Source organism: Chlorocebus sabaeus, chromosome 15 (assembly GCF_047675955.1).
Source record: "Chlorocebus sabaeus isolate Y175 chromosome 15, mChlSab1.0.hap1, whole genome shotgun sequence".
Lineage (NCBI taxonomy): Eukaryota > Metazoa > Chordata > Mammalia > Primates > Cercopithecidae > Chlorocebus > Chlorocebus sabaeus.
The window spans coordinates 40,965,095-40,986,241 of NC_132918.1; the positions used below are offsets into that span (position 1 = coordinate 40,965,095).

Sequence of the window (21,147 nt, forward strand, 5' to 3'; positions counted from 1 at the left end):
AGACATTATACTAAGTGAAATAAGCCAGTCACTCACAAACAAAAATACAGTAGGACTCCACTGATCTCTGGTATCTAAAGTAGCCAAATTCATAGAAACAAAGTAAAATGGTAGCTACCAGGGGCTCAGGGGAGATGAAAAGGGGAGTTGTTATTTAATGGTTATAAAGTGTCAAATTTGAAAGATGAAAAAGTTCTGAACATCTATTTCACAACAATGTAAATATACTTAACACTATTATGCCATGCAATTAAAAATGCTTAAAATAGTAAATCTTACACAACATCTTTTTAACACAACAACAAAAAAAGAAGAAAGTTAAATGAGGTGCATGTGAAGGACTTAGGAGGGTGCTTGGCATGTAACAAATGTACATTAAATACTAGCTAGTAGCTATTAATGGGATTATCAAATGCTACCCTTCCAAGACAATTCCTTCCCTTCCATCCTCTCCTCAGCCTTTTCCCCACAGACACAATGTTATTTTCCAATCTGTACTTATATTCTGTCCTGTTTTATAGCTTACACTTTTGTACTGTCAATGCAGGAAGAGTGGATTATTCACCATTGGGTTCCCTCCTGGGTCCTACCTGGTGACATGCATATAGTAGGTCCTCACTTATTTAGAAGTTACATTTTTTTCTCTTTTCACTATAAGTACTGTACATCATTAATATAGAAAATGTGGACAATAGTAAAATAGAAAATGGGGGAAAAAATCATCCCAAATCCTACCACTTGAAAGCAATCAGAGTTAATTTTTTTTTTCAGTAAATACTTCTTGAATTAAACACTTAAAATAAGATGCTAACTTGCCTTAAAAGGAAGGTAGGGTATGGACATAAGTTTGGAAATTATCTTCCTTGGGGGTATTTCAGGGTAGGATGAGGCACCTGGTAGCCAAGAGCTTGATGGGGAAGTTGAAATAAAGGAGATCATATAACTATGATAACACAAATGTAGTTCTTTTATTCAGTATATAATGTGTGTAAGTCAGAGATTATTTACCTAATTAATGAGGGAACCAGCAGGATGATAAAGCTGATTCAAAAGAAGATACACAAGATGAATACATACTTAGAAAGAAATAAGATGTTGAAACCACCAAGTTCCAAAGGTAGATATGAAACAAAGCAAAAACAAAAGCAATACAACTATAGCCTCTACGGTTATCTGTTCTACTCAACAAAAATGATTCGCATCCTCTAGTAGACCAAATCACATGCAACTTAGTTAGTTAATATCTAACTTAGGGGAACTGGATGCAAATCAATAGCCAATTGTGCCAGACAAAGTTCCTGTCCTACAGTGTCACAGGACCTGGGGTAGACCTATTGGACAGCTCTCCACTATGACATTGAAAGGCACACAGTCATTCATCCTCTTGCCTTACTTCTGAAGTTTTGATAATTTTTCTATACTGGGAGCCTCAAGTTATTGAATAATTATTACTAACAAATATCAAACATTTATCATGGACCAGGATTGTGCTAAATGCTTTCCATGCAATATCTCACTGAATTCTCACCACAACCCTGGAAGTAGTACTATCATTATCTGCTTTTATAGACTCTTCAATAGAAGTCTCAGAAAGGTCATTTCCCAGAGGTTATACGGGTGAGAAAGTAGCAACCCAGCCTCAGTTTCAGCCCTGTCTACCCATCCCTAATTATTAATACAACAGGAGTCTCCACGGTGGGATGGAGGCACTGCAGAGACGACATGAGAGAAGGCATTAGGGCGTAGAGAAAAAAGAGTAGAACTTCCACTGAGAGTGAACTTAAACTGCTATTCTTTATATTCCCCATTACATGTATGATTTAAGATGTATATATTAATATATGAGGGTATCTTAGTTCAGTCCTGCTACTATAACAAAATTCCACAGACTGGGTAATTTATAAACAGAGTAAATGTAACTTACAGTTATGGAGGCTGGGAAGTTCAAAATCCAAATGCCCACAGGTTCAGTGTCTGGTGAGGGCCCAGTCTTTACTTCCAACATGGTGCCTTAAATGCTGTCTTTTCCAGAGAAGACAAACACTGTGTCCTCACATAGTGGAAGGGCACAAGAGCACAAACGACCTAGTTAGTTTCCTCTAACACTTTCATAAGGTTCTAATGCCATTGGTGAGGGAGGAACCCTCATAGACTAATCACCTCCTAAAGGCCCTACCTCTTAATACTGTTGCATTGGGGATTAAATTTCAACATTAATTTTGCAGGGGATGTAAACTTTCAAGCCAAAGCACAGAGATACATGGATAAACATACATGTGACAATAAAAAATTCTTGGAGCCTTCTGCTGTAAAGCCTTTAGTTCACTGAGGCTGTGGTTTACTCACATTTTCACATCTGCTACTTGGCATTTCTGACTCACTTCTCTAACCTTACTCATCTTGTTTTCTTAAAACATTTAAGATTTTGATATCCAGCTGTGTGGATTGAGAGCCTCACACCTCTTCCTTGCAGTGCGAGGCAGATAGAGCATTTTCATTTCTAGAGAGATTAGGAGATGCTGGGAGGCAGCATTGTTATCCTTCTGTGCCCTGGCTGGGAAGTCCTGGGGAAGGCAAATCCGCTTTCCCATTCCTTTTTGTCCCTGGCTCTGGGCTTTGTGAGGGTGGAGGGAAGAGAGGTTTACCATGAAATAGAGAGTGGTTTACACAACATGATTCTCAAATTTTTACACAATGCTTTCAGAAATCACATTGGTGGGTGGCTGAAGTGATCTGAAGATGAAAGAAGGGAAATAGCTCAGGTCCTAGCCTTGGAAAAACCAAAGAGCAATGCAGGCTTGATACAGAGTCCACAGGAATTAAGGAGATTTGTTTCTGAAGCAAACTGCCAGGATTCTCCCCAGTGCCAAACAGAGGAAATGCTTGGCATTTCTGGAGCAAAGCACTCCAAGTGTGCTGTAACATCAGTATTATTGGGCATTTTTTGAAATTACTAGTTACACTTGGTTGAATAAATGCTCCTAAATGCAATTAATGTATTATATGTTAACTTCATGGATGAGCTAAGAAAAATACTCATTATCTTGTCTCTCTAAGAGATACTACAAAGCAATATGCACATACTGAGAGGCTTTGTGTTGTTGCCACAGTTGTAGGAGACAAACAAGGAGAGACCAGAGCTCCCTGGCCCAGCTAGGGAGGTCCCTTCAGCTCCCCAACACCCACACACAGACTGCCTCATGCACAGCCCTTGCCCCAACTTGGAAGCCCCCGTTGAGAAGCTGTGTTTGGTTAAGTTGGGAAGTGCAGCCTCCTGCCTGGTCCCAAATGCACCCCCAAAAGCAGATGACCTTCATGGACCTGCCCAAAGGTGGATGATAGCATAAAAGTAGAGTCTGATCCCAGGAAAAAAGGAGGAAGCCTCCAGAAATAGTGTGGCTTTGACTCTCAACCTCCCACTGCAGCTCTCCTCAAAACAATCCTCATCGTTTTTTTTAGAAGGATGAGATAAGCTCACCAGATAATTTCCTCTGGGCTTCCCTCTTCAGGATTATAAGGAGACTCCAGAGTGGATTGTGGGTACTGAGTCTCAGCTCCCCTTTGCAGAGAAGCTTTTCCATTTGCTTGACAATTCATTGTGCCAGGTACTGTACTTAGAAGGCTTCACTCCTTTGCATAGCCACTAGCAGTGGCTTGTACTACCTCCTTGTGAGGTCCCTTGTCAGCAGCATAGCATAATTTGGGGGATTGTTAGCTATGTAGAACCTCACCTGGCCCAAACTCTACTGAAATAGAATATGCATCTGAATTAGATTCTTCAGGTGATTTGGAAATGCATTCGTTGGGAAGCACTGATTTGAACTGTTTGAGAAATTAAACTTTATTTAACGGATCTGAGATCAAATTCCAGCTCCACCACTTGTGTGACTTCAGCAGAACCACCCAGCTAAACCACTCTTGAATTTTTCTTTTTTTTCCTGAGACGGAGTCTCGCTCTGTCCCCCAGGTTGGAGTGCAGTGGCGCAATCTTGGCTCACTGCAACCTCTGCCTCCTAGGTTCAAGCTATTATCCTGCCTCTGCCTCCTGAGTAGCTCGGACTACAGATGTCCACCACCATGCCCGGCTAATTTTTGTATTTTTAGTAGATACGGGGTTTCACCATGTTGGCCAAGATGGCCTTGATCTCCTGACCTCGTGATCCACCCACCTCAGCCTCCCAAAGTGCTGGGATTACAGGCATGAGCCACTGCGCCTGGCCTGAATTCTTGACTTGCAGAAACTATGTGAAATAATAAATATTTATTACTGTTTTAAGTTACTGCAGTATAGGATTATTGGTTATGGCACAATAGGCAATTAATATGCCCACTATAGTAGCCAAATATATATACAGCCTTTCCCAATAAAATTTTTCATACCTAAGATCAATTAAAAGAAATAAAAAGAAGGAAATAAAATTCTCTTTCACTGGCACTTGATAAAGCATTCCAACAGTTACAGAAAAGCATAAAGCACACAGGTCCAAGATAAGAAATGTTAGCAGAGGGGACATATCCTTTCCATGTCCCCTTAGTTTTCCATCGAAGGGTTTGATTAACCACTCCATTCAGGGAGGGTTCCCTTAGCGTTTTCTTCCAGGAGCATCTTTATGTCCCTTCACACTCTCATCCCTGGGGGAGCCAACTTAACGGAATGCTGCATTTGGGAGAAAAGACTGAGAATACTCAGTTCTGTCTGGTCCTCCCAGCTACAGAGGGAGGCCGACTCTGCAACTTCACACATAAGCTTATGGAAATGGCCCCTGCAGGGAAGGCCTGCAGTGGTCCAGCACATCCAGAGAATCTGTGCAGGGTCTTAAATTGAGTAGAGTGTTAGGACCCATGTGTTCACATGCTTAAGCCATGTCATCCAAGCCAGCTTTTATCGGTAGCAACATGTCACTTTGATTTTTTGATTTGGGGTTTTAAATTTAAGTCTTTAATCCATCTTGAGTTAATTTTTGTATATGGTGTAAGGAAGTGAAACAATTTCAATTTTCTGCATATGTGTATCAGGTCTCTTTAAACTGTTTTCTCAACTAATCCTAATTCATTCCCATGAGGTACATCATTGTCCCCATTATGTAAAGTAAGAAACTGAGATCCATAAGTGTACATTCATTCTTTCAACAAATACTTATTGCGTGCCAATAATGTACCAGGAACTGCTCCAGACAATACATCAAAGTGATGCCTCTAGGTGAATAAGCTTGCCTAAGTCACAAAGTGGTAAGAAAGAAAGGAGCCTGGACTCAACTTCCGACTGACTCACCCTGCACTTTCCTGAGCAGCTGACTGTCACACAGCTGGGAGGTTCAGGCCAGTACAGACCAGGCACCAGGCAAAAGGTTTCATGTTTCATCTTTCATTCAACCCTCAGCCTTCAGGGGGCGCTAGTCACATTGCATCATTCTACCTGAATATGTCCCCAGAGTTGAGCAAGCCCTGCCTTTTCTGTCACTGCCATTTTACAGATGGGGAAACCAAGGCACATGGACGGTCCTAGGATCACAGAAACAGCAGGTGCCTGCCAAGCTTCAGGCTGTTTTGTAATCTTTGTGAGGACAAGATGTCCATTTCTGTGTAGGCCATTGCTGTATATGCTACAGGTATTTGAGTCACAGTAAACGATGGCTGAGCAGTGCCTGGCAGGGCCCTCCTGAGGGAGTCAGTGACCTTAGGAACCAGGGCGGGTAGCGAGTCTCATAGTTGTGGGTTCCAAGCAGATGCCAACCCTAAGCATGTGGTGATTGTGCATCTTCATGATTATATTTAGCTTGTATTGCATCACACACCAAACCAAACCTATTAAAACATAGTGTCTGCATCTAAAGAACTAACAATATGAAAAAACAGGGAGAAAATGATGTGTACCAGGAGGAAGGGAGTGAGTTTTTCCTTCCCATGCTGTTTCCAGGTTTGCACTGAGAACTGATATCAGATACGGAATCAATACTTAATGCTTTTTGTTTTTACTACCCAGTAGCTTCAGTGGAAAGACATGGCCTGATAATCTGGACCTCTGTCCACTGATTGCTTGGGTACATCAACACGTGAATGGCCAGCAGCCTTGATCAGGCAGGACCCCAGCCTCATTCACAAAGTTTGGAACTCTGGATCTGGATGTGCATCAGAAGGACCCAGAGAGCTTGTTAAAGCATGAATTGCTGAGCCTCATCCACCGAGTTTCTAATTCTTTGCCTTTCTAACAAGATCCCACTTTATGCTGATGCTGTCCATCCAGGGACCATGCTTTCAGAACCCCTGGTATCCAACAAGGTAGTTCTTTGGATGCTAGAATGGGCCCAAATCCAAGAAATATGACTGTTGAGCAATAAAGAGCAAGAGTGGGGAGGGTGGGGCGGGTAGTCGGGGAAGAGTTTCCTAATATTTTGTAGAGAAAATGGGTTGGCATAGACATTGTAGTTTGTACATGCATTGACTATTTCTGGATGGTTGCAAAGAAAATGTGAATATAGTTCTCTCTCAGTATATGTAAGGGATTGTTTCGAGGACCCCGCATGTATACTGAAATCCACACACTCTTCAAGTCTCGCAGTTGGCCCTGCAGAACCCTATTATACCAAAAGTCAGCCTTGTATACGCTCACATTTCTAATCCCACAAATGCTGTATTTTTGATGCGCTCAGTCTGGGTGAAAAAACATATAAGTAGATTCACACAGTTCAAACCATGTTATTCAAGGGTCTACTGTAATTGCTGCCTCAGGGGACCGAGGGATAGGGGAGTGCTATGTTGGTTGTTCTGTGGGTCCTGCCCCAACCCCACATCACCCCAGATCACATTCCTGCCCTCCTCTCTGCCCTGTTCAGAGTGTCCCCCAAAGCCTCCATCACCCTTTTTCCTTGGGGTTGACTTCCTCTTGGGTTTGACCAATGGGATGCACCAGCAAAATATCTGAGAGTGAGAAAGACGAGCGATTCCTTCCATGCTTCCTCCCTGCTTTGGTGCCATGTCTCACAATAGCTGTGTCTGTCTACAACTAGGTCCTCCAAGGCTCTGACTCTCACTGGGCTCCACTAACGCTCTTTCCTTCCTCAGGCTGTTGCCAGTCTCTGGGGCCTCCACATCTCTTGTTTTTTCCCCTTAACCCTGCACCTCTGTAAGCAGTCCGTTCAGTAAAGGCTCTTAATTTGAAGCTTCTGGAGGTAAATTTGGTTTTCTGCTAGGATCCTGATGGATAGGGGTGGGAAACTTACTATTTGCTGTCTATCCTTTTGTATCATTTAAACACTTTGACACCAGGTGTGGTGGCTCACATCTGTAACCCCAGCACTTTGGGAGGCTGAGATGGGAGGATTGCTTGAGGCAGAGAGTCAAGACCAGCCTGGGCAACATAAAAAGACTCTATCACAAAAAAAAAAAAAAAAAAAAAAAAAAAGAAACCTGGGATGTAGTCCTGGCTACTCTAGAGGCTGAGGTAGGAGGATTGTTTGAGGCCAGGAGTTTGAAGCTGCATGAGCTATGATCATGCCACTACACTCCAGCCTGCATAACAGAGCAAGACCCTGTCTCTAAGAAAACACAATAAATATTTTGCCATGTGTTTGGAATATCTGTTTGAAAAATATAAATAATAAAAACTAAATAGTGGAAATGCAAATTCGATCTCAAATAATCTAGAACAGTAAGTTTCAAAGAGAATCACTGGAGAGTTGGTTTTCTTCAGCACTTAATGTGCCTTCATCTTGTTTGGCTTTAGTCTGATGCCAATCATGAGTTGTTATTTATCTTCTCATGTTTCAGCCTGTCAGTACAGCTAAACTGAAAACTCCGGGAAGACAAGAACCATAGCTGATGCCTCTTTGCAGTGCACATAGTGTCTAGGTAGCCAGGGCATAATATGGTAGAAAGAAATTTTTTAGTATTACACAGACTGAATTCAAATTACATCTATACCATTTGCTTGTTTTGATTATTCCAGACACCTGTCTCTCCTGGGTACCTTAGGGGACTCATAATATCACAGAAAATGTTTACACTGTTTGGGCATGGCCTCTTGAATGCCATAAATATTAAAACTTTAATGTCATTTCATGACCCTGAGAAGTAAACCATTAAACTCTTAGTTGTTTTCGTACCGGTATCTGTGCAACATCCGCCCTTACCCCATGCCTGAGCTGTACCCAATCTCTGGCTGGAGTAGGAGGGGAACAGGAGCCAAACATTGGAAAAGGCTTGTACCTAAGGCATGAAACTTAGATGACACAAAAATTGTAAATAATGATTTTGAAAGCTTAACATCTATTTAGCAAGAATAATGATTTAAAGTGGGAAGCTGCCAGATGGTGCGCACTGTTAATAATGCCCATCTGTGAGCCCTATCATGAATTATAAAATTGATTTGGAGAAGAACATCTCCTGCTGTTTACCCCAGGTGCCAAAAATGTCTCTTTATAGCTCAAAGGGTCAGGAATGTGTGAGGCAGGCTGAGGTGCACATTGCTTAATAGTATATGATATTTTTACATAATAATAGAAAACAACAAGAAAAGAATGCTATATTTTTAAGGTTATAAGATATTTGTGGCATCCAGGAGACCATGTCGGAACTTTCTGCTTCACACGCAAGCCTGCTTCCAGGAGCATGGAAGAGCCTGACGGTAGGAAGGACTTCTTCCTCCAGTGTTGGATCTGAATAACTCCTGACCTTCTGCCTCAGGTCTGGTGGCCCCAGCTTATCTGAGTCTCTTGATCCTCATCTGGGATCCTGATGAGGGCTTCAGGTTCTCTCGCATTACAGGTCAGTTTGCTGCTGCTTCTCCACTTTGCCCCTGCAAACGCTCCATCCCACTGATGTCACAGCTGCAGATAATGAGTTTTCCGACCTTCCCCCTTGGGACCAGGTCAGACTGACGACACCCACCTGGATTTTCTGACTGAAAAGGGAACTAGACCCTGAGCAAGTTACTTATGCCTTGAAGGCCCAGTATCTCAGTATCTTCATCTGTAATGATACATCACAGAGGAGTTCCTGTAAAGATTGATGTAAAGTGGTCAGTGGAGGCTGGTAATGAGACTAGAGTAAACCAAACCTAAACCACAGCTCCAAGACGGTCCACTAGCTCTGACCCACACCCCCAGCACACTCTTTCCTTTGCTTTCTGTCTCACCTGCAGTGAATGCCCTCTTCCTACTCCCCACAAAGCCCTAAGTCAACACTTTCCCTGTGAAGCCTCTAAACCATCCTCCCCCACCACGGTCTTTCCTCCCCAGAATTGCTGTGGGTATAATGTCCACATGATTAGATATTGCCTTATGCTGTTCTCAGCTATTCTCCTGTGTTTATCTTGCCTCTGATATAGATTACAAAACCCTATGAGAGCCATGCCTTCTATGTCTTTGCACATTCTCCCATGATGTGTCTTATATAGAGTTGGGGAGACAGAGGGAGTTTAATTATTCCTATTCCTGCGTAATGTATCTTGTCCTGTATCAGCAATTCTTAACCCTCACAGTGCATCAGAATCACCTGGGGAACTTTGCAATATACTAATTCTCAGGCCTCCTCCCAGGGATCCGGTTTCCATTGGTCTGGAACAGAGCCCACCTATGGTTGCTTGTTTAGAAGCTCCCCAAATGATTCTAATGTGATATGCAGCTAAGAGCAAGCACCACTGCACCATATTAGCCAGGATTACTTTGTCCTCAGCTGTACTTAATTCCCTACACCATGTCAATTTGTCTTCTGGCTGCACTTTCTCCATTTAAAAATCTCAAGTTATATCTTACAAGTTAAGTTACAATCCTCAGCTACTTTCTGATATAATACACAAGAAATCATCTTTAGGCAAGTGAATACTTTCTGCCATTACCTCATTGGGCAGAGAATCAAGTGGTAAAAAACCCAGCTGAGTAATCCGCTTCAAGATGAGACTCTCATTAATCAATGATCCCTTCTGCAAGCACCTGTGTGAAGCCAGCAGTCACTATTTGTGACTTCCTTCCCACAAATGTATCAGACAGGAGAGCCAGCAAACAATGACTAAAGCTGTGCTTATGTATTGGGGTGACCTATAAGTTATAAGAGAAAAGGAAAAGGAGCACAAAGCAAAGATGATGAATTAATGAGGCTGATATGACAAAATGAGTTAATGGCAAATATGTAAAAGTGAATTCATGAGACTTTGATGGTGTTTACAAGTTTCATTTCTTTTGAATATCTCAATGAATTCAATATCTTCTGAAAAACTTTAAAAAACATTATCCTTTGATGACTTTCTGCTAACGACAGGAAAAGCAACCTTGAGGAACATTATTCTTATTTGCCTCTTTTTGGCTTTCTACACTTTTAATTACTAGGTGAAGTAAAACCATGAGGTGAAAGGAAAATAACCCAACAATCCACAGAACTCTTCAGCAGCCAAGGTGCTTTTAAATGCAAATTTTTATAAGATTGTTAAAACAAAGAAAAGAAGGAAACTGTGAAGACAAATACCCACAAATTTGTCTTCAAATTATAATATTTTTCAAGGTTTTCCAAGAGGCACCAATGAGTTTTTAAATATTCTGTCAGATTCATTTTCTCCACAGTCACTTTAAAAAGAGCTCCGTTTACCTGCTTACAACGAAGAGAGCTTTTATACCTTTTTATAAACCATGGAGCTGCTTTACTGAGGATCTACCACTTCAACTTTTTCTCTATAGTGTACAGTTAAACTAGATTCTAGAATTCAATAATTTACTTCTGCATCTACCCACTCATTCTTTTCATGACCAAAATTTTTATTATTCATGAATCTTTGGTATTGAACAGGTTACTTTTTTACTTGGAAATCATTGCATGACATTTTAAAAAATAAAATTTGCCATTTTTTTCTTCTTGATAATTCAACAGAGAGGCCCACTGGGTGATACGTGCAGTATATATATTTTTGCATATTTTAATTCCTCCTGCTAAAATATGAACAGAGGCCAAGGATCACCAACAATAGAAAAATCCTCCAATACACAAGAAAGTGACACCGGAACAAATATGCAGACTATGGGAATGTATACGAATGACATAATGAAGTGAGAAAAAGAAAGTATAGAAACAATTATAATTTATATCCTATGGGAGAAAAGAGAAGTCGTTTGTATTTACTAACCAAGTCAAGCCTAGGAAAAAAGATACTTTCCAATAATAAGGAAAAGCTCATAGAAATTTAAACTATGATAGCCAAAATAAAAATCTCAGTGATTATTATCACTAAAAATGAGATGAAAAAGTCAAGGGCAGAATGATAAAGTCAAGAAAATCTACTATAAGTAGAACAAAAAGTAGCAAAGAAATGAAATAAAAGAGAGAAAGAAAAGTAATAACCAAGGAGGTCCAACAGTCACCTGTAATCCAGAAAGGGAAAATGAGGGATGTGTGGGGCTGAGATGGAGGAAATTGTAGACATTTTTCAGAACTTAAGGATGTGAGTTTTGGATGGAAAGGGATGGATCCTGGAAAGTCCATCACGGTGAGAAAAAGAAAAAAGACCCAAACTAAGGTTGATCATTTAAAAATTCTAGAACACCAGGGACAAGAAAAGATCATAAAGCTTTTGGTGATTATTTCAAAATAGACTTCAGCTTTCTCAGCAGCAACACTAGATAGTAGAAGACAATGGGGGCCCCGGCACAATGTTGGCTCACGCCTGTAATCCCAGCAGTTTGGGAGGCTGAGGTGGGTGGATCACTTGAAGTCAGGAGTTCAAGACCAGCCTAGCCAACATGGTGAAACCCCATCTCTACTAAAAATATAAAAATTAGCTGGGCAAGGTGCAACACACCTGTAGTCCCAGCTACTCAGGAGTCTAAGGCAAGAGAATCACTTGAACCTGGGAGGTGGATGTTGCAGTGAGCCGAGATCATGCCACTGCACCCCAGCCTCGGCAACAGAAAAACAAAAAAGAAGATAATGGATAAAAACCATAAAAATTCTAAGAGTACTCAAAAATTTAACTCTTATCCATCCTTTCTTAGGAAAGCATCAAAGAATACAGATACCAGCAAAAATAGAAAATAAACTAAGAAATACAAAGTCATTGAGTGGAAGAAACAAGGGATTCTTCATAAAAGAATGGCGATAGGAAGTCCCAGAAAGTTGCTCCCTATCCTTGCCAACACTTGATATTGTCAGTTTTTTGCTTTTTGTTCTGTTTTTATCCTCGCCATCCAGTTGGTGTGTACTGGCATCTCATTATGGTTTGTTATTTGCATTTTTCTGATAACTAATGGTGCTAGGCACACTTTCATTTGTTTATTGACCCCTTGGACATCTTCTTTATGCCTGTTCAAGCCTTTTGCCCATCTTTCAAATGTTACTGTCTCCGTTTTCTTATTGATTTGTAAGAATTCTTGTATATCTTCTGGATATAGGTCCTCTGTCAGGCTTGCCCCATACTCTGTTAAAGGTATATGCTTTTTTCAAAGTGTGAATTATTAGTCTTTTCCTTTATGGTTAATACTTTTAAATATTCTGTTAATATCGGAGTTTTCATTTCCAAATTGAGAATATTCTGAACATGCTTTTTGTAACGTTTTAAAAATTTACCATTGTATCACAAAGCATTTGACATCATCATATTTCTGAAAGAACACTTTTTAAAATAGCTACATATTATTTCCATTATATGGATGTATTATTCCTTAAATAACACTTACTGTTGTACATTCAGATTGTTTTAGAGCATTCCTTAAATAAAATTATAAAATTAACAAGTGTGCTATAAATTGAAAACCTAAGATTTTTAAATGCAAGTTTGACTGTTTCCAATCTTCATTACCCAGTGAGTATATATTGAGTACCTAATGTTTCCTCCGCATTGTGCTGGAGATTCTGGAGGATATAAGAGAACACATAAGGTGGGCCCTGTCCTTAAGGAGGTGACAATATATTTGGGGGTCCCAAATGTCACCTGTTTAGCAATTCCTTAAGGAATAATTGATAACTAACTGTTAATAGCTATATTTGAAATAGGAAGAAAGTTAGGGGAAAGCAAGATGGGGGTGTACTAAAATAGTTGGCTTCAAGCAAGAAATGGGTCTTGAAGGGTCTTCATATGTTGGGGTTGAGTACTTCGCAGAGTGGGGACTGCATGATCAAAGGTGTGGAATCAGAAGGAGTAAGCAGGGCATATCCGAAGGGCAGAAAGGAGTTGCTCTAGATTGAAAGTTAGGGTAGATGTGGACCAATTGAAGGAAATAAGAATGGATAAGTAAGATGAAACCACATTAATGAGGGCTTTAACATGAGGAATTTGGATCCAATCCCATAGGCAATAGGCTCACTGCAGCTGGGGGTGAGGTGGCAGGGAGCCAGGCCATTGAATGGCAGTTTCCATAACAGCCTTCAGGTGAGTGGGAGGGTAGGCAGAGTGCAGTTAGAAGACAAATTAAAATGGATAGGAATTGTCCAAAAGGCAGGTGATGTTATCTTCAAGATTTACAGATAATACAATTTTTTAATGAAACAGAAAACTAGACATTTACTCCATAGTCTCTTGTTTGTCTCTAAATAATATCTTGGGTTTTTTAAAGTGATATTTCAAAAACAAAGTATCTTGACAATCATTATTAGAGCCACTAACAATTGTTCTCTCTAAAAGGAAAAAAAAAAAAACTTTCTATACACAGGAATAGTGTGATTCTATCACTATTTGGCAGTAAAAGGGAAATAGAATTCATTGTACAGTGGTTTGGGGTTTTACTTACATGGAGAAGCATTAGAACATAGCGGTCTGGGTTCAAATTCCAGCTATGCCATGTTAGAGAAGTCATTTAATCTCCCTGAACCTCACTTTCCTCTCTTGCAAAATGGGTATAACAATAATTAGAAAAATGCTTGGCACATAATAAATGTTAACTATGATTATCCTGGTCTCTGAGGTAGATGTTATCATTTTTGTAGATTAATTGATCAAAAGATTGGCTACATAGAGATAATTAATATTGGAAAAATACTGTCATTTATTATAGTGGTAAACAAGGGGTTAAAAGTTGTTGTAAGAAATAAGTAATGAACAATGGGAACTTTCATCAAAACCACTAAGGACAAAGTACCATTCCTTGGCTCTGCATCTATTATAACCATAGTATTATTAATAGTAATAAAGTGCTTGGTTTCTATAGAGCCTAAGACTTGGAAACAAAGCCAAGCGACATATGTATATATTTATTTAATTGTGGGAGACCCAGCAACATTTGGCGGCAGGCGCAGTGCTCCACTCAGTGGGATGAAATGCGTGCTTCACGCCAGCTTCTTTAGAGGGACTGTTATTCATCACAGCTGTAATGTTCCCTTCAGAGAGCTCCCACCGGAATGGAAAAGGCGCACTGGCAATTTATATACAAAAGCCAACCCACGTTTGGCTTTGAGAATTCACTGGGAAAACTGTATGCAGTCTGTTAGTTATTCACGGACATGCTCTGATTTCTGATGGAAGTGCTGTGGTTTCATTTTGTTATCATCACAGTAAAATTAGAAAGCAGCAAAGAAAAATTAAAGGACTAGCATGTAGACATCTTCTAGCTGACAAAATGTTATATGGTAAGTTTTCAGAGTTCAGTGGCCGTGTAAAAATAGTCAAAATTGGCACAGCCCTGTGTTTGGAGTGTGCACCCTGGCATTTGCCCGTACTATCCAGCCCTGCCCCCACATCCCCTTGATGAAGTTACATAGTTACCCTCTTCCCTAGGAACATGGAACAAGCCTGCAGAGACACAGCAACACCCTGCCTCTCAAAACAGTGCCATTTATGTGAAATATATTGGGACATCTCTTAACATCTAAGGAATATAAATTTCTTTACAGTTGAGTCTGGATTCAAAAGGACTAATATCTACAGTTAATCTTGCAGCTAGAATAGTTCTCTACCACTTATTGGAATAGGTGTCTAACTCCAAGATTTCTTTCCAAATAATATATTATTTCACATCGCCAGAGGTGTGATCTACTATTGTAAAAGCACATTCACATCTACCAACACATCTGATCTTCATAAGAAATGTGAGAGGGAGACAAGGCAGGTACCACAATACCCATATTACAGACGAGGACACTGAAGTCCAGGAAGATTCACTAATTTGCGCCAAATCTCACAACTAGGAGGGGCAAATCCAGTGACCAGTAAAGGGTTCTGTCCAATACTTTATACCACTTTCCTGAAATGGTTTTTATTTTGCAAGAGAAATAGGGCTTCATCTCCTGCAATGATGAGTTAAATCTCAATTTATTTAAATGACAAAGAATAAAAATAAGTAGTTTCCTTTAGTCCCAGCCAGAAAAGCAAGCATAATACTGGATTGTTTAAGTATGAAATATATGAGAATGTGATGCTGTCATTTTGTTGGTTGCTTTTTTCCCCCCACAAAATCAGTTCTGTACTCATTTTAGTTCAACTAGCATTGGACTGAGCAACCACTATATAGCAACCGATATGTTCTGGCTCTTGTCCCAACAGTCCTTTGTGGAGACAGACAAGTAAATAGATAACACCTCACAGTATTCTGAGTCCTATGATCGACAAGTATGCACCGGCTGCTAGGAGAGCCCAGGGGAGGCAGTGTCAATTAAGAAAGGCTTTCTGCAGGGGGAGACATCTAAGATTAGTTGGGAAGGATGAGTAGGACTTCTTCAAACAACGAAGGGTGGAAGGAAATTCCAGGCAAGTTCAGAGATGTGGAGATTGGAGACAGCAAGAATAAACACAGTTTCTGCCAAGGGGCACAGTTTCTGGAAAGTAGGGGGGAGGGCCATTTTAAAGGGGAATGGCATGTAATCATAATAATCACTACTGCTCACATAGTGCTTGCCACGTGCCAAGCTATATTCTAAGCACTTTACGTATACAAATGCATTTAATCCTCACAGCCACCCTGGGAGGTAGGCGAAATTATCACCCCCAATTGCAACAAAGAATTGAGGCACAAAAATGCGAAGCAACTTGGTCAGTATTTCATGGCCCGTGCTTTCAACAGTGTGCTATTAGACTATCTTTCAAAAATGTGTGTGTGTGTGCATGTGTGTGAAAGAGAGAACATGAAAAAGCTCCAAAGACAGAAAGAAAGATGACCAAAGTTTGGGGAAACATATAAATTTTGGAAAAAATTAAACCAATGGATGGGCTTTATTCTAGAGAAGAGGGCTGAGAAGGCAGCATGAAGAAAATGGGTCTCAGTAATATTAAGGAGCCTGTATGTTAAACTCAAGTAAGAATTTTCTGCTGATTAGAAGTAAGCTAAGTCAGACGCACGTCACTCAGGGAAGCTGCCAACTCTACTTCCTGTGGGTTGTGCTCCTTGGAAATGTTTTGAATTGGTCTGAATCCTGCCAGCTGACTTGAGCAGGATGTGAAAAAGACACACAAGTTTGTTGGAATGTGTAAACTCTTTGAGTGCACATGTTCGATAAATATTAATTGATGGCAAACCAAATTTAGTGCTACAGCTAAGATCAGTAGCATTAATTGAGAACACTTCTCATGTTATGCTTAGTTGTTATGTTTCATGGCCAATAGGTAAAAATTCTATGAGGAAAGTTTTGCATTTTCTATCTTCTCTTTCTTAAGGACTTTGGTAGAGATAAGCTATCACTGGTTATTAAGAAGTTCAATGTTCAATTTGTAATCCACTTCTGGCAAGGTGAAAAGAACTTTGTGATATTAGTTTAATTACTAATCTTGTCGCCATTTCATCTTGTTTTTTCAGTGCTTATTTCCTTCCCATATTCACTATTTAAAAATCAATTATTGCAGTATATGTATCTTTGAAAATGACCACAAAGTCTTTTGAAATAAGGTAGGGTATAATTAAATACACATGTAAACCAGATGTTACTTGGACCAATTACTTGCAGATTAGGTAAAAATTAGTTTATTCCCAACCTCAGGACTTCAAAGTATCCCCACGATTTCTACACTCCTGTGGGCCATGTCAGTTCAGCCCTATTTATTCATTTTTTAAGTTCATTCTTTCAACAAGTATTTACTGACCTCCTACTACATCGCAGGCATTATTATAGGTAATAACAACACAATGGTGCAAAACACAGGCAAGTTCCTGTTCTGGCAGAATTTAAATTCCAGTGGGTGAGAGGCAAACAAACGAAAGTGAGGAATTCAATGCAAGAAAAGAGATTTTCAGATAGTGAAAAGTTTGATGAGGAAAGTGAAACAGGATCCTGTGAGGTCCTGAGACGTAGTGAATTTCCTCTTGGGGGTTAGGGAAGTCTTCCCTGGAAGGTGGCTGCTGGCTGAGGCCTGAATGGCCAGCTTGGCAGCCTGTAGATCTGGAGGAGGGGTTTCTGGCAAAGGGAACCACCAGGGCCAAAGCTTTGAGGTCAGGCTGAGCTGGGCACATTTCAAAGGCAAGGGAGGCCTGAGTGGCTGAGATTAGTTGCACTCAGGAGAGAAGGGGTAGCTATGAGGGGTGAGCAGCCAGAAGGGGCCAGATCCTACAGGGCTTTGTAACCAGGAGAAGGAGGTGGACGTTTCTTCTAAGTGGGAGTCCTAAGGTATCTGACTGCTGATTTTTAAGAGGTCAGTGTTTCTGTTTTGTGGAGAAAAGGTTGAACAGAAGCAGAAATGAAAGCAGAATACCCATTAGGAGGTTCTTGCGCTGAGAGCGAGGCTGCTTGAACTATGAGGTACTGGACATTCAGGCAGAAGTAGACAGAGGCAGTTTCCATTGTAGGGATACTAAGAGAGGCAAACCTCCCTCCTCAATCCCCCACCTACTCCCTCTGATGGCTTCTGCAAGAAACTCAATTGAACCAACTGGAATGTTTGGAATTTACAAAAGATTTGCAGGGCCTTGGGGAGGGGTTCACTTTGGCGAACATGTGGGTATCTTGGATACTGCCCCCTTTGTCTCATTCTGCCCTTTTTAAGGGTCCCTGGTGCCTACCCATGGCCCTCCCCTCTATGCGAATCCTCTAACATATGTAATCCTGTCCGCACAACCAGCTTCCTCCAAGGGAGCAGCCCCTGTGCATCAGTGTCAGTTTCAGATCATTGCAAGCGTATTAACTCACACGGAAATCCACCCACATTCCACATTAAATATTATTTACATGAGTTGACTTGTGGCTGACTGGATGATACGGTATTATGGTTTGCAGATATTTAATTAGGCATTTATCTTTATTTTATGATTTACTTTTCTGTTGCTGTAATCTATATATATTTTTTCAGACCTCCAACATTTTGTAGGCCGTTACAAAGCTCATGTCCCCCATGTCTGTGGGGCCTAATGATTCAAACAGCCGTGACCAGGCCTGCCTGTGTGGCCCAGCCTCGCTGGCATTCTAGTGAATAACATCATCTCCATCTCACTGCACAGAAGTATGAACTGCGGTGTCAGCAGGTTTCCATGACACCACCCGCAATGTAGAGCACACATCTCTCCCACACTCCGCTGGTTACCAGGCCCTGGCAGTGCAGACCGGGCCTCCTGGGCTGCCTTCCTCCCTCTGGCTCGCAGGTTCCTCTTCACTCCCACGCTCTGCTCCCCAGACCTCCGGCCCAGAAGGTGCGACCCAGAGCCTGAGGCAGGAGAAATTTCGAGGCAGAGACTGGATCTGAGGGTGAGGTCCAGGCCAGGCTAGAGAGAAAACACTGTGAGAAAGGACTGAGGCCCCCACATGCTGGAATCTTGTGGAAAGAGGTGAAGGCAAAGCTGGGGATCAGAGAGAAAAGAGGGAGCAGGAGCACAGTGAGGAAATGAGGTGAGGAAATAGCTGGGAAGACAGACATGTATCTGGAAGATTCCAGAAGAGGTCATTTCATCCAGCCTTGCTCCAGCAGTTGTGTTTCAGCAGCCACACGGGACACCTGGCCTTTCCTCTGTGACATCGTTCTCCATCCATCCAGCACCTCTTGGAGATCACAAGGGGCTCTCTACATGAGGAGACTTTGAAACTAAGAAACAGATTTGGGTGTTGCACATGTTTGCTCTGGAGCCACATTGCTTGGGCTCAAATCCCAGATCCATGGCTTCATCACCTGTGAACCTTGGGCACATTTCCCCACATGCCTGTCTCAGTTTCCTCAGCTGTGAAATGGAGTGGTAATAGTTCCTACTTTTACCGAGTCATTGTGACATTTCTTGTGAAAGGCCTAGCATACAAAAAGCACTCCATAAATGTTTAGCTATTATTATTTCAAGGAATTGTAAAAACAGGATCACAAAATTGTGGAATATCATTAATGTTACATTTAACAAATTATACCCTTTAATTCAAAAAATGCAATGGCATATAACTATGATATTTACAGGTAATATAGAAGTTAGGGTTTTTTTCTATATAACTAATTTATAGCACCCTAGAGGTAGGATGCTTCAATCATGGGACATGAGTTTAGAGTTGAATGAGAAGCATCTGTGTTTTGACCGTATTTATAACCTCATTTGGAAGCAACGTTAAAAGCCTAAATTTGAAGTCCTTTGTAAATGTTTGTCTCCAAGCCAAATGCTTTTCCTGGTCCCCTTCCTGACTCCTGCTCCCACCCCCGGGTTCATATCTTAAAATGATTAGGGCAGAAAAGTGTGAAGGAGTTGGAATAGACTCTACTTCCTGTCTCTCTGATTTTACAATTAGATTAACAGGGCATAAGGCCTTTACCTCTACAACTGGATGATTTATAGGTTTATATATATTACACACACAGACACAGACACACACACACACACACACACACACACACACACACAGAGAAAGAGACAGACAGAGAGAGATATTCAGCTTAAGATGTCAGTATGGATCCTTCTGCAATTCATGAGCATGATGATGAGGTATCACACCTATGTGTGAGATGTGCCTCCCTCAAACCTTCTTCCTACAGGTTGGCACTTTGCCCACCTGATATGAGAAAAGAAAGTCAATGTAGAAGGAGAGGTAATGCAAGGCTAAAACTCACTTGTTCTGTAAACAACTGAAGGCAAGCCAGTCTTTGGGTAGATGAAAGCCTGCAGGTGCTAGCCAAAAGAGAAGGGTGGGGAGGACAGGTAAACTTTCCGTACCTCACAATTTTGGTTTTACTCATTATATGCCCAATAGAAGCTATGTGTAATACAAGTAAAAAATGAATGACTTTCTACCAAATGGCACTCTTCATGGCTGCAAACGTGACCCTAAACTACAGCAGTCTATAATGTGGCAGACTCAAGAGGGACACGAAGTCAACACTGCCCCATGGTTTCCCCTGGAAACACCAATGCCATGCATGAAGGGCTTTGTGGCTGCTAACCCAGGGAACATTGCTTGCGGAACTTGAAAAACAGGAGCCTTACCAGCTCTCAGGGAAGCTCAGATGAAAAGTCTACCTAGAGTACAGCAGACTGGCTGACCTTTCAAAGCCTCTTTTATCCTCGAGAGTCTGTGGTTTTGAAGTAGTGTTGAGTATTTTTTAACTTTCTCTCAAGAAGTGTCAGTAAGTAGATGAAAAATAAGGTCTGCTTCCGCATGAATGCACTAATTCCCCTATGCCTTTTTAAAGATTTTTTAAAATAGAGAAATTTTATAGCCGCATAATAAGTAATAATAATCCAAACATGATGAAAAATTTAAATTTGTCTGCTTTGCAGATCTAAGAGTTCAAAATTGCTATGAAGACATATTTTGGGGGGGATACTATTTTATAAACATGGGAGACAAGTCATTGTTGTTCTGCACATAGTAGGAAGACAGCACTTTTTTTGAGTGAGTTTTTTTTTTGTTGTTTTTTATTTTTTGTTTTTGAGATGGAGTCTCGCTCTGTCGCCCAGGCTCCAGGCTGGAGTGCAGTGGCATGATCTCCGCTCACTGCAACCTCTGCCTCCCAGGTTCAAGCAATTCTCCTGCCTCAGCTTTCCATGTAGCTGGGACTACAGGTGCCAGCCACCACACACAGCTAATTTTTGTATTTTTAGTAGAGATGGGGTTTCACCATGTTGGTCAGGCTGGTCTCGAACTCCTGACCTCAAGTGATCTGCCTGCCTGAGCCCCCCAAAGTGCTGGGATTACTGGCATGAACTACCATGCCCAGATTTTTGAGTGAGTTTCTAAGAAAGTTTTTCATGTCTTCATGTTAATTATTTTGGAGGAAGTAAAGTCATTGGATAATGATGATAACTTTTAAAAATAGCGAGTATTTATTAAATTCAGTCTATCTCAGTT

General features: G+C 41.0%; 1 long non-coding RNA gene and 1 other non-coding gene across 2 annotated transcripts in view; one reads left to right on the forward strand and one right to left on the reverse strand.

The window, feature by feature from the left end:
- The window catches only part of LOC140713542 (uncharacterized), a 62,547-nt gene extending 58,914 nt beyond the window's left edge, over positions 1–3,633 (reverse strand). Inside the window, exon 1 of the long non-coding RNA XR_012095656.1 lies at positions 3,479–3,633. This is a non-coding gene — a long non-coding RNA (uncharacterized lncRNA). The remainder of the gene's footprint in view (positions 1–3,478) is intronic.
- A 16,119-nt stretch (positions 3,634–19,752) lies between these two features.
- Positions 19,753–19,857, forward strand: LOC119626095 (small nucleolar RNA U13). Its single transcript, XR_005242284.1, has one exon. It is a non-coding gene; the product is annotated as a small nucleolar RNA U13 (small nucleolar RNA).
- Positions 19,858–21,147: the final 1,290 nt, after the last annotated feature.